This window comes from Chlorocebus sabaeus, chromosome X (genome assembly GCF_047675955.1).
Source record: "Chlorocebus sabaeus isolate Y175 chromosome X, mChlSab1.0.hap1, whole genome shotgun sequence".
NCBI classification, from domain to species: domain Eukaryota; kingdom Metazoa; phylum Chordata; class Mammalia; order Primates; family Cercopithecidae; genus Chlorocebus; species Chlorocebus sabaeus.
The window spans coordinates 138059382-138071472 of NC_132933.1; the positions used below are offsets into that span (position 1 = coordinate 138059382).

The window sequence follows — 12091 nt, forward strand, 5'->3', positions numbered from 1 at the left end:
AATTCTGTTTTCTATTTGTACCCTTTGCCTGCTCTAATCATTCCAAATGATATGCCTATAGAAAACATTTCACCTCTTGCAAATTATCAATAGTGTACAAAGTGGAAGGGAATATAGAGATCTTTTATTCAATCATGTGTCTATAGAGGTTTCATTGAATACATTCTCATGCACATCTAGGTGCCAAAGATAGATAAATTTAAGACTCTTCTTGGTTTTCAAAAAGCTTGCAGAGTTGTAGGTGACACTGAGGTAATTAACACAAAGTTTTACTGCAGTTCCATGGGAACACCCTTATAGGGCACTATACCCAGTAGGGATACCCTCTGAGAGCAGGAGTTCTTAATTTTGGATAAGAGGACTCTTTGGGGTTCTGACAAAAGCTGAGGAGTTCATGTTGGGGCAGTTGTAAGATTAAAGTGGTATTTTAATGTCGTGGTGTTTTACCTCATCATTTAGAGAGAATCTCAGAGAAAAATGTCTACATAAAGAAGTCCAAACCAAAGCACTTTGAATAGCAAAAAGGGGTCTAAAATATTTAAATCATGATTTTGAAGTATTTCTTGATTGAAAATTTGGTTTATTTTATTGGGGAACTGTAAAATAATTATATTTAAAGCTTTTTAGAATAAAATTTGTTGTAAAAATTTAAATAACATATGCATGTACATTAAAGCAAATAACTTTTAAAAAGTGATTATCTGAATTATTTTGCCCTATTTATTGTAGTTGAAAAAACATTACATTTATCCTAACAATTTTTAAGCATATAGTTCAATAGTGTTAAGTATATTCATGTTGTTGTATAGCAGATCTCTAGAACTTTTTCATCTTGCAAAACTGAAACTGTATACCCATTGAGCATTAGTTCTCTCTCCCTCTTCCACCAGCTCTTGGCAACCACCTTTCTACTTTCTATGATTTTGACTACTTTAGATACTTCATATGAGTGGAATCATATTTATATTTTTGTACCTGGCTTATTTTACTTAGCATAATGTCCTTGAGGTTCATTCGTGTCATAGCTTGTGACAGTATTTCCTTCTGTTTACAGCTGCATAGTATTCCATTGTATGCATATATGACATTTTGTTTATCTGTTTATCTGTTAGACATCTAGGTTGCTTCCACTTCTTGGCTGTTGTGAATAATACTGCAATAAACATGGGTGTGCAAATAATTCTTTGAGATCCTATTTTCAGTTCTTTTGGCTATATACACAGAAGTGAGATTGCTAGATCATATGGTAATTTTATTTTCAATTTTTCGAGAAACCTCTGTACTATTTTTAATAATAACTGCACTATTTTGCATTCCCACCAACAGTATACAAGGATTCCAATTTCTCTGCATCCTAACACTTGTTATTTTCTGTTCTTTTGATAGTGGCCATCCTAATGGGTATGAGATAATGAATTATTTTGCCTTTAAGAGACCCTGGGCAGCCTTTTGAGTTTCCAGTTCAGTCACTTTTTTTTCCTCTACATCAGTGGTTCTCAAAGTGTGGTCCTGGAGGAACAGCGTCAGTAACATCTGAAAATTTATTAGAAATGCTAATTATTGAGCCTTACCTGAAACCTGCTAAATCAGAAATTGAGAGTTGGGCATGGTAATCTGTATCTTAACAAGCCCTCTAGGTTATTCTGTTGCACACTCAAGTTTGAGAACTGCTGCTTTACACTAATAATTCTCAGCCACAGTTGCATATAAGAATCACCTGCCCAGGTGTGATTCTGTCCTGTGCGGCTGTTCTCTTGAGTGGGGTCGTTTGTCTCTGTCCGCCTTCTCTCCCACCTAAGTGTGTGTAGCTACCCAATGGAAGATTCGATGGACGTGGACGTGAGCCCCCTGAGGCCCCAGAACTATCTTTTCGGTTGTGAACTAAAGGCCGACAAAGGTGATCACTTTAAGGTGGATAATGATGAAAATGAGCACCAGTTATCTTTAAGAACAGTCAGTTTAGGGGCTGGTGCAAAGGATGAATTGTACATTGTTGAAGCAGAGGCAATGAATTATGAAGGCAGTCCAATTAAAGTAACACTGGCAACTTTGAAGATGTCTATAGAGCCAACGGTTTCCCTTGGGGGCTTTAAAATAACACCACCAGTGCTCTTATGGTTGAAGTGTGGTTCAGGGCCAGTGCATATTAGTGGATAGCACTTAGTAACTGTGGAGGAAGATGCAGAGTCAGAAGATGAAGAGGAGGAGGATGTGAAACTCTTAAGTATATCTGGAAAGTGGTTGGACCCTGGAAGTGGTAGCAAGGTTCCACAGAAAAAAGTAATACTTGCTGCTGATGAAGATGATGTTGATGATGATGATGAAGAAACTGAAGAAAAAGCGCCACACCAGTGAAGAAATCTATACGAGATACTCCAGCCAAAAATGCACACAAGTCAAATCAGAATGGAAAAGACTCAAAACCATCATCAACACCAAGAGCAAAAGGACAAGAATCCTTCAAAAAACAGGAAAAAAACTCCTAAAACACCAAAAGGACCTAGTTCTGTAGAAGACATTAAAGCAAAAATGCAAGCAAGTATAGAAAAGGTGGTTCTCTTCCCAGAGTGGAAGCCAGGTTCATCAGTTATGTGAAGAATTGCTTCTGGATGACTGACCAGGAGGCTATTCAAGATCTCTGGCAGTGGAGGAAGTCTCTTTAAGAAAATATTTTGGACAATTTGTTAAAAATTTTCCGTCTTACTTTATTTCCATAACAGTTGATATCTGGCTCTCCTTTTTATAATGCAGAGTGAGAACTTTCCCTACTATGTTTGATAAATGTTGTCCAGGTTCCATTGCCAAGAATGTATTGTCCAAAATGCCTGTTTAGTTTTTAAAGATGGAACTCCACTCTTTGCTTGGTTTTAAGTATGTATGGAATGTTATGATGTATTAGTAGCAGTGGTCAGACATGGAAATGGTGGGGAGACAGAAATATACAAGTGAAATAAAACTCACTATTTTAATAAAGGGAAAAAAAGAATCACCCAAGGGCTTCTTAAAATGTTTTGCTGATCTTAAGCCCAACTCAAAGAAAAATTTTGATCCATACGGTTTAGGGGGGTTTTGCCTTGAGCCTTAGCATCACTTTAAAAGCTCCCCAGGTGATTATTATTATTATTATTATTTTGAGACAGGGTCTCACTCTGTTTCCCAGGCTGGAGTGCAGTGGCACAATCTCGGCCCACTGCAGCCTCCACCTCTCGGGCTCAAGCAATCCTCCCAGCTTAGCACCCCCGAGTAGCTGGGACCACAGGTGCACATCACCACGCCCAGCTAATTTTTGTGTGTACATATATATATATAGAGAGAGTGTTTTGTTTGTTTGTTTTGTTTTGTTTTGTTTGAGACGGGGTTTCACCATGTTGCCCAGGCTGGCCTGGAACTCCTGGGCTCAAGCGATGCGCCCACTTCAGCCTCCCAAAGTGTTGGGATTTTACCTGGGATTACAGGTGTGAACCACCACGCCCAGCCTCCCCAGGTGATTCTAATGTACAGCCAGGGTTAAGAGCCACTGCTGTACAATCAGCTTGACCATTTCAGGGCGCAGGGCTTCACAGATTTTTCAGTTTTAGTAGCATCATTGTCTTAACAATGTAATATGCTAGTGCTTCTCAAACTTTAACATACATACTATCACCTGGAGATCTTGTTGAAATCTACTTTGTGATTCAGTAAGTCTAGGGTGGGGCCTGAGACTGCATTTCTAACAAGCTCACAGTTGATGCTGATTCTGCTGGTTCATGGGCCACACTTTGAGACTCAATAAGTAACCCTCATCAAAGTCAGGGCTTTTGTTTTGGGGAAAATTCAAGTATTCAAATAGAGCTTTGTTGTCATTCCAAAAAGTCCTCACCATCCGATGTGTTCTCTGAATGGATAAATACAAGGTAATCCATCTTTGCTGGTGTTGTGCTTTCATTGATAGAAATTTTGTACAAAAGTATTTCCCTGCATTATCTGTGTTCCAGCATCTTTGCTGATGAAAGGAAAATGAAAAGATACATGAACTTAATCTTTTTCTATTTTTACATTTTACCATTTAGGTTATTGTTCATGCCTTATGTAAATGATCATTGTGGAAGGAAGGATATGTTTTCTTTAATTCCTAAAATGAGAAATTATTCTGAATGCAGAAGCAATGGGAAGATGATGATTGTACAATGCCTGATATCCTTTATTCATTAAGACTTACACTAAAAAAAACCCAGCTCAAAACAAATTTACACATGAAAGACATAAATAATGGTGGTTGTAACCAGTGGAAAGCATTCAAGCTTGAGTCAGTTTGATGCAGCAGCTCAGCAGGATATTAAGGAGATTGTCAGCTTCCTCCTAAAGTTGGCCCCCCATGTGTTATGGAAGGGCTGCAACACTTCCAGGATACACATTTGCACACCACTCCATCCAGAAGAGAGCTTTATGGAAGAGTGAGGAACCTTCTTTTCCAAAGGAAAATCTTCCCTCATGTCTTACTGCCCCACGTTCATTCACACATTCAATCCTGAACTATTATCTGTGGCCAGTTGAATACCCTATATTAATTGGCTTAGGCTTGAAGATAGAGAGGGAGACTTCACATTTTACTGTTTACTACTACTGCAGTTTTTTGTGTAGGCACTTATTTGTGGGTTGAATTATGTCCCCACCCCACACCCAAAAAGATATGCTGAGGTTCTAACTCCTAGTACCTCAGAATGTGGCCTTGTTTAGAAATAGGGTTGTTGCAGATGTGGTTGAGATGAGGTCATACTGGAGGAGGGTGGGCTGCATTCCAATGACTGGTGTCCTTTTAAGAAGATGGCTATGTTAACACAGAGACACAGGGAAAATGCTCATGACAAGGCAAGGACTGGAGTTACGTAGCTGCAAACCAAATATTGCCTGTAAATCACGAGAAGGTAGGAAGAGGTAAGAAAGGTTTCAGAGGGAGCCTCACCCTGCCAACACCTTGATTTCAGACTTTTAGCCTCCAGAACTGAGGAACAATAAATTTCTGTTGTTTTAAGCCACCCAGTTTTTGGTATTTTATTACAGCAGCCCTAGGAAACTAGTACAACATTCATTACTTTTAGAAATTAGAAAATCAAGGATATATTGGAAGAAGGAGGGTAGGTCATTCTAAAGGCAACAAAAAATGAAACACCATGATGTTTCCAGGGGACTATAAACATGGTTGTTGGTGGTCAGTCTGTTCTCCTAAATATCTTTACATTTTTTTTTTTAGTTTTCCTCATCTTCATTGCTACTCCCTACTTCATGTTACCATTATTTCTTAACTAGACTATTTCAGCAGCTTCCCAACTTGTCTCCTTGTTTTTACTCTTGCTTCCTTCCAGTCTTGTTCTACAAACTGCAGCCACAGTTGTTTTTTCAAAGCACAAGTCTGATCGTCCACTGCTGAAAAACTATTCATCATCTTTCTACTGTTTCAGTGTTCATTCAATGACTTCCCATTACTTTTAGAATGAAGATCAAATTCCCTATGTGGCATGCAAGATATGGTGTCATCTAGCCTACCTCATGAGTCTAGCTAAGATTCCATTCCCCATCACTGTGGGCTCTAGTCTCTGACATCCTTTCAGTTCAAGCACCAGTGATTTGCCTCCCACCTCAAACTCTGGACAGGCAGTTTCCATTGCTTATACTGCTTTCTCTTCAATCCTGCTTCCCCATTCACCTAGTTTTATACCCATTCATTTCTCACCTCTCAGCTCTTGATTCATTTCTTTCCAGTGTTCACAGTTATAATTTAATAGCTAACAATAATTATAGACAGGTCATATAGTTAACACCAATTTGAAACCATGGCTTGTTGACTCCAAAATGTAAAACCCCTAGTACTCTAACTTCCTTTTAGGCAGAGCCCATTTTCTATCTTGATCATCTTTGTATCCCATCTAACATAATGCTTTGCATGTAGTAGGTGGTAAACTAATGTTAGTATAATTTTTTCAAGAAAACATGAATGAATGAAATGTATTACTGTTTTAAGAAAGTAAGGGGCTAGTCTTTGTGTCAGAGATGAGGGTCCATTAAGGAGCTTGTACTTCATTCTGCAGTCAGTGGTTCCTTTTGATCACATTGGCAAGTGTCATTTTAAACACTGTGGAGACTAACATGAAGTTCACAACCTTTTCGTTTTGCCAGGTCAGGACATTTAAAAATGCTACCTCTGCCACCATGATTTCATAAAACAAAGAATATATTGATACTAAATGTGTAATCATAGAATACAGATAATCTAAAGTGAATACATTTGGTTTCATGGAAAAATCACATTGTCTTTATTTTTCTCAGTCTCATTGTGCAACACACTAGTGGAAAGGTATGGATGGGCATCCGTCAGCAGGGGTCAATATTTAGGAGAATTTTGAAGGAATTTATGTTGGCACATGGCATGGTCAGCTTTTTGTTTTACATAGGTGACCATGTCATCTGTTTGGAGGCAGGATCGTAAGGGACAAAGTAGATTCTGGAATGAGGATATTGCTAGAGTGGTCTAGGTGTGAGCAGATGAAGTATTGATTTAAATTCACAAAGGTAAGGGTGAAGTGTATTGCAGAGATATTAAGGATATATTGTCAATTGGATTTAGTTTTTCTTTTATTAATGATTGTCAATTGGATTTAGTTTTTCTTTTATTAATGATTTTTAAAGGGTGGGGAGCCAGAATCACTGGAGCTAAATATGTGTGTATGTACATGTACACAAAGACATGCATATAACAGGCATACCTTGTTTTTTTGTGCTTCACATATATTACATATTTTACAAATTGAAAGCTCCACAACCCTGCATCAAACAAGTCTACCAGCACCATTTTTCTGACATAAGGTGCTCATGTTGTGTCTCTGTGTCATAGTTTGGTGATTCCTGTAATATTTCAAACTTGTTCATTATTAGTATGTCTGTTATGGTGATCTGTGATCAGTGATCTTTGACACTACTATTGTAATTGTTCTGGGGTGCCACAAACCACACCCATATAGGATGGCAAACTTAATTGATCAACGTGTGTGTTCTGACTACCTACCGGCTGTTACCCTGTTTCTCTCCCTCTCGTTGGACATTCCTATTCCCTGATACACAACCATATTAAAGTGAGGCCTATAGTGGCCTCTTGAGTATTCAGGTGAAAGGAAGAGTTGCATGTCTCTCACTTGAAATCAGAAGCTGGAAATGATTATGCTTAGTGAGGAAGGCAGTTGGAAGCCAAGATAAGCTAAAAGCTAGGCTTCTTGCAACAGTTAGCCAACCCATGAAAGCAAGGGAAATGTTCTTGAAATTAAAAGTGCTACATCAGTGAACATACTAAGAAAGCAAGCCTTCCTTATCTTTGGTATGGAGAACGCTTGAGTAATTTGGATAGATCAACGTTCTTCTATTACAATATCCCTTTAAGCCAAAGCCTAATCCAGAACAGGCTCTAACTCTCTTCAATTCTGTGAGAGCTGAGAAGTGAGGGAGTTGGAAGAAAAGCTGGAAGATAGAAAAGGTTGGTTCATGAGGTTTAAGGAAAGAAACCATTTCCATAACACAAAAGTGTGAGGGGAAGCAGCAATTACTGATATAGAAGCTGCAGCAAGTTATCTGGAAGATCTAACTAAGGTCATAAATAAAGGTAGCTATACTAAACATCAGATTTTTAATATAGACAAAACAGTCTTCTACAGGAAGAAGATGTTATCTAGGACTTTCATAACTAGGGAGAAGTCAATGCCTGGCTTCAGAACTTCAGAGGACAGGCTGACTCTCTTGGTAGGGACTAATGCAGCTGATGACTTAAAGACAATGCTTATTTACCATTCTGAAAATCCTAGGATCGTTAAGAATTATGCTAAATCTATTCTTCCTGTGCTCTATAAATGAAACCACAAGCCTGGGTGACAGCACATCTCCTTACAACATGGTTTACTGAATATTTTAAGCTCGCTGTTGAGACCTACTGCTCAGAACAAAAAGATTTCTGGCAAAGTATTACTGCTCATTGACAATGTTCCTGGACACCCAAATACATCTTGTAAGGCTATAGCTGCCATACATAATGATTCCTCTGATGGATCTGGGTAAATTAAAAATCATCTGGAAAGAATTTAACATTCTAGATGCCATTAAGAACATTTGTGATTCATGGGAGGAGGTCAAAATATCAACATTCAGCTGGGTATGGTAGCTCACAGCTATAATCCCAACACTTTGGGAGGCCAGGGCAGGAGGAATACTTGGGTCCAGAAGTTTGAGACTAGCCTGGGCAACACAGGGAGACCCTGTATCTACAAAATATAAAAAATATAAAATATAAAAATAGGCAGGTATGATGGTGCACACCTGTGGTCCCAGCTACTCAAGAGGCTGAGGTGGGAGGATATCTTGAGCCTGGGAGGACAGGGCTGCAGTGAGCTCTGATTGCTCCACTGCACTTCCAGCCTGGGTGACAGACTGTCTCAAAAAAAAAAAAAAAAAACAAAACAAAACATCAACTTTAACAGGAGTTTGGGAAAAGGTGACTCCAGCCCTGATGGATGACTTTAAGGGATTGAAGACTTGGTGGAGGAAGTAACTGCAGATGTGATGGAAATAGCAAAAGAACTAGCACTAGAAGTGAAGCCTGAAGACGTGACTGAATTGCTACAATCTCATGATCAACCTTGAATGGATGAGGGGTTGTTTCTTATGGATAAGCAAAGCAAGTAATTTCTTGAGATGGAATCTACTCTTGGTGAAGGTGCTGTAAACATTATGGAAATGACAACAAAGGATACATACATAAACTTAGTTGACAAAGCAGCAGCAGGGGTTGAGAGGATTGACTCCAATTTTGAAAGAAGTTCTACTGTGGGTAAAATGCAATGAAATGGCATTACATGCTACAGAGAAATCTTTCCTGAAAGGAGGAGCCAATCAACATGGCAAACTTCATTGTTGTCTTATTTTAAGAAATTGCCACAGCTACCTCAGTATTCAGCAACCACCACCCTGATCAGTCAACAGCCATCAACATCACGGCAAGATCCTCAACTAGCAAAAAAAATTACAACTCACTGAAGGCCCAGGTGATGGTTAGCTTTTTTTAGGAATAAAGTATTTTTAAATTAATGTATATATATATTATGGTTTTTAGACATAATGATATTACACACTTAGTAGACTAAAGTATAGTTTAAACATTTAAACATACCTTTCATATGTACTGGGAAACCAAAAAAATGTGTGGCTCACTTTATTGAAATATTTGTTTTGTTATGGTGGTTTGGAACTGAACCCAAAATGTCTTGGAGGTATTCCTATATATGCCTAGACTTGCTTTATATCTGAACCAGAATCATCAAGAATAAGGCCTAGCTATATGTATTTTTTAAAGCTACAAATGTGATTTTGGTGCTCATCATTAGTTAAAAACCATGAGATGGTCAATGGAAGGAGCAGGAGTAGTCAAGGAGTACTCTCAGGTTTTTATTTTGGATTAATTATATAGAGGATTTTAGAAGAATAGTTTGAATTCCTCAATAAATCTATCCCACTTTGTGAAAACAATTTTTATTAAATGGGCTGACCTCAATGAGAGAAGCCTTCTTTCTTTACCCTCAGATAGTAATTCTGTTTCATCACTATGGCTTCTTTGGTACTTTTAGGTACTGAAGAGCAATCTCATTTTCAGGTATTGAAAAGTTCATTCCAGTCTATTGTCTTCAAAATGAGACTATATAAGAAAGCAAATATAATTACATTAACAACTAAAAAGTACTCATCGCAAGAAATATGTAAGATCTGAATTAAAAATACCATTTAAATAATACTAAAATATTTCAAAAAATGGCTTTAAAGTAGTAATATATACCATATTCGTGGATAGAAAAACTAAATTTCACTGTCAGGTCTCTCTATGTTAATTTATATATTTAACCCACTCCTGATAAAAATACCAATAAGCCATCTAAGGCACAAATCAAGCTGATTCTAAAATTCTATGGAAAAATTTGCAAGCCAGAAAAGCTGTGAAAACTCTGAAAAAGAAAAGCATGTAGGGAAATGAGATCCACTGTACTAGATATTAAAATATATAATATAAATAAAAGTTTGTTTCTAGTGTGCAAATAGATACCTGCTACAATAGAACAGAAAGTTCAGAAATAGGATCAAATACACATGGGAATTTAGCATATGATAATGATGACATTCCACTTTAGTGAGGAAAAGATGATCTTAGGAAATCTAAGTAGCCATCTGGGGAGAAAGGAAAGAATGTGCCTATCAGCATGATCAATTTGAAATAAAACAAAATTTCAAATGTAAAAAAATGAAACAAAAATATTAGATGAAAGCAAGGGATAATTTTCTTATTAACTTGGAGTAGGGAAGGCTTATCAATCTGTGTCACAAAATTCAGAAGCCATGAAGTTCAGTCACATACAAAAAGCCAAAACATCTTCAATTTAAAAATAACAACATAAGTCAAAAGACAAGATACACACTGGAAAAACATTATTTGTGACTCCTATCTCAGAGAAGTAACCTCCAAAATACAGAGAAAATGTCTTGAAAATGATAAAGGAAAAGAGTCAATAGAAAAAGGGGCAAGGAAACTTAAAAATAGTTAGCAGAAAAAGATATGCAAGTGAACTCTTAACATGTGCAACTTCACTCAAGTGAAATGATTTAAACTATCACAAGAACAGAAAACCAAACACCGCATGTTCTCACTCGTAGGTGGGAACTGAACAATGAGATCACTTGGACTCGGGAAGGGGAACATCACACACCGGGGCCTATCATGGGGAGGGGGGAGGGGGGAGGGATTGCATTGGGAGTTATACCTGATGTAAATGATGAGTTGATGGGTGCAGCACACCAACATGGCACAAGTATACATATGTAGCAAACCTGCACGTTGTGCACATGTACCCTACAACTTGAAGTTTAATAATAATAAATAAATTAAAAAAAAAAAAAAAAAAAAAAAGCCAAAACTAAATAAACTTTATGTTTGGCAAAAAAAAAAAAAAAAAAAAATTACATTGAAAAAATGACTTAAGAGTGAAATAAAATAGGTTGCTACAGGCATACTCTCCCACTAGACAAAACTGGATACATTACAGAAATCATCTTAAAGGCAACAGAGAACTGTGAAAATAAGGTCTAGATGAGCTAAAATTATAGAAAAGGGAGAATTTTTCCAAAGTAACTTGATAACTACACTGTTTCTCTAGGGACAGGCTGTGAATCAGGCTTAGTCCAAGGAAAGGGCTTCTGCTTGGGAACAGAAGTCAGCAACCTTTTAGCAGCTGTATGGTGCTGTCATGACAAATTAAAATATTGAGGAGCCTTAAATGCAGAAACAATTTTCATATTGGAATATTTTCATAGTTCTGTGGTTACACAAGAAATGGGAGAGCTATCCCCAAAACTTCTAAAAGGCAAATTGAAATTTCTTTAAATTGTACAGTGCTGCCAGGGAGGAGCTCTACTTAAAGCACATGGCTGGTTTCCCTTTCGAGACATTTGCCAAATTTTGAAACTGAATGAAGTAGGAGGCTGAAGAGCTAAACTGAAAACTTTTGAAGGACAGAACTGCCTCTGTTAATTTCCAGTGCTAAGGCGATGTATACCCTTCAGGATTTAGGAGCATGAACATACCAGAGATAGCTTGAATCTTACTAAACTTGCAGTATATTTCTGATTAAGCACAAATTCTGATTGGATTGAGTTGATTAACCACTCTTATTGCCTAATGGGGTAAAAGAGAAATCCTCTTTGGTGGAAGATAAAATTATCTGGAACATCTATGGTTCTTCTATATACAGTGTCTGGCACACAATATAATATCTAGATATGTAAAGAGGAAAGACAATGAAAATCAAGAGAAAAATGCAGATCCACAGGTATTAATGTTAGCAGATAGTTATAATATGTTAAATTATATGTTCAAAATAGAGGAAAGGACAAAAGATGAAAGGATGGAAAATTGAAAGCAATCAGAATGCTTAAATAATAATCAGAAAGTTTAGAACTAAAAAATGCAATATCTAAAATTAAAAACAATGAATGAGTTTAGCTGGAGAGGGCACATAGCAGAATCCAGAATTAG

At 37.3% G+C, this 12091-nt stretch overlaps 1 pseudogene; it reads left to right on the forward strand.

Moving 5' to 3' along the window:
* Positions 1-1614: 1614 nt before the first annotated feature.
* LOC103231627 (nucleophosmin pseudogene) lies at positions 1615-3128 on the forward strand (annotated as a pseudogene).
* Positions 3129-12091: the final 8963 nt, after the last annotated feature.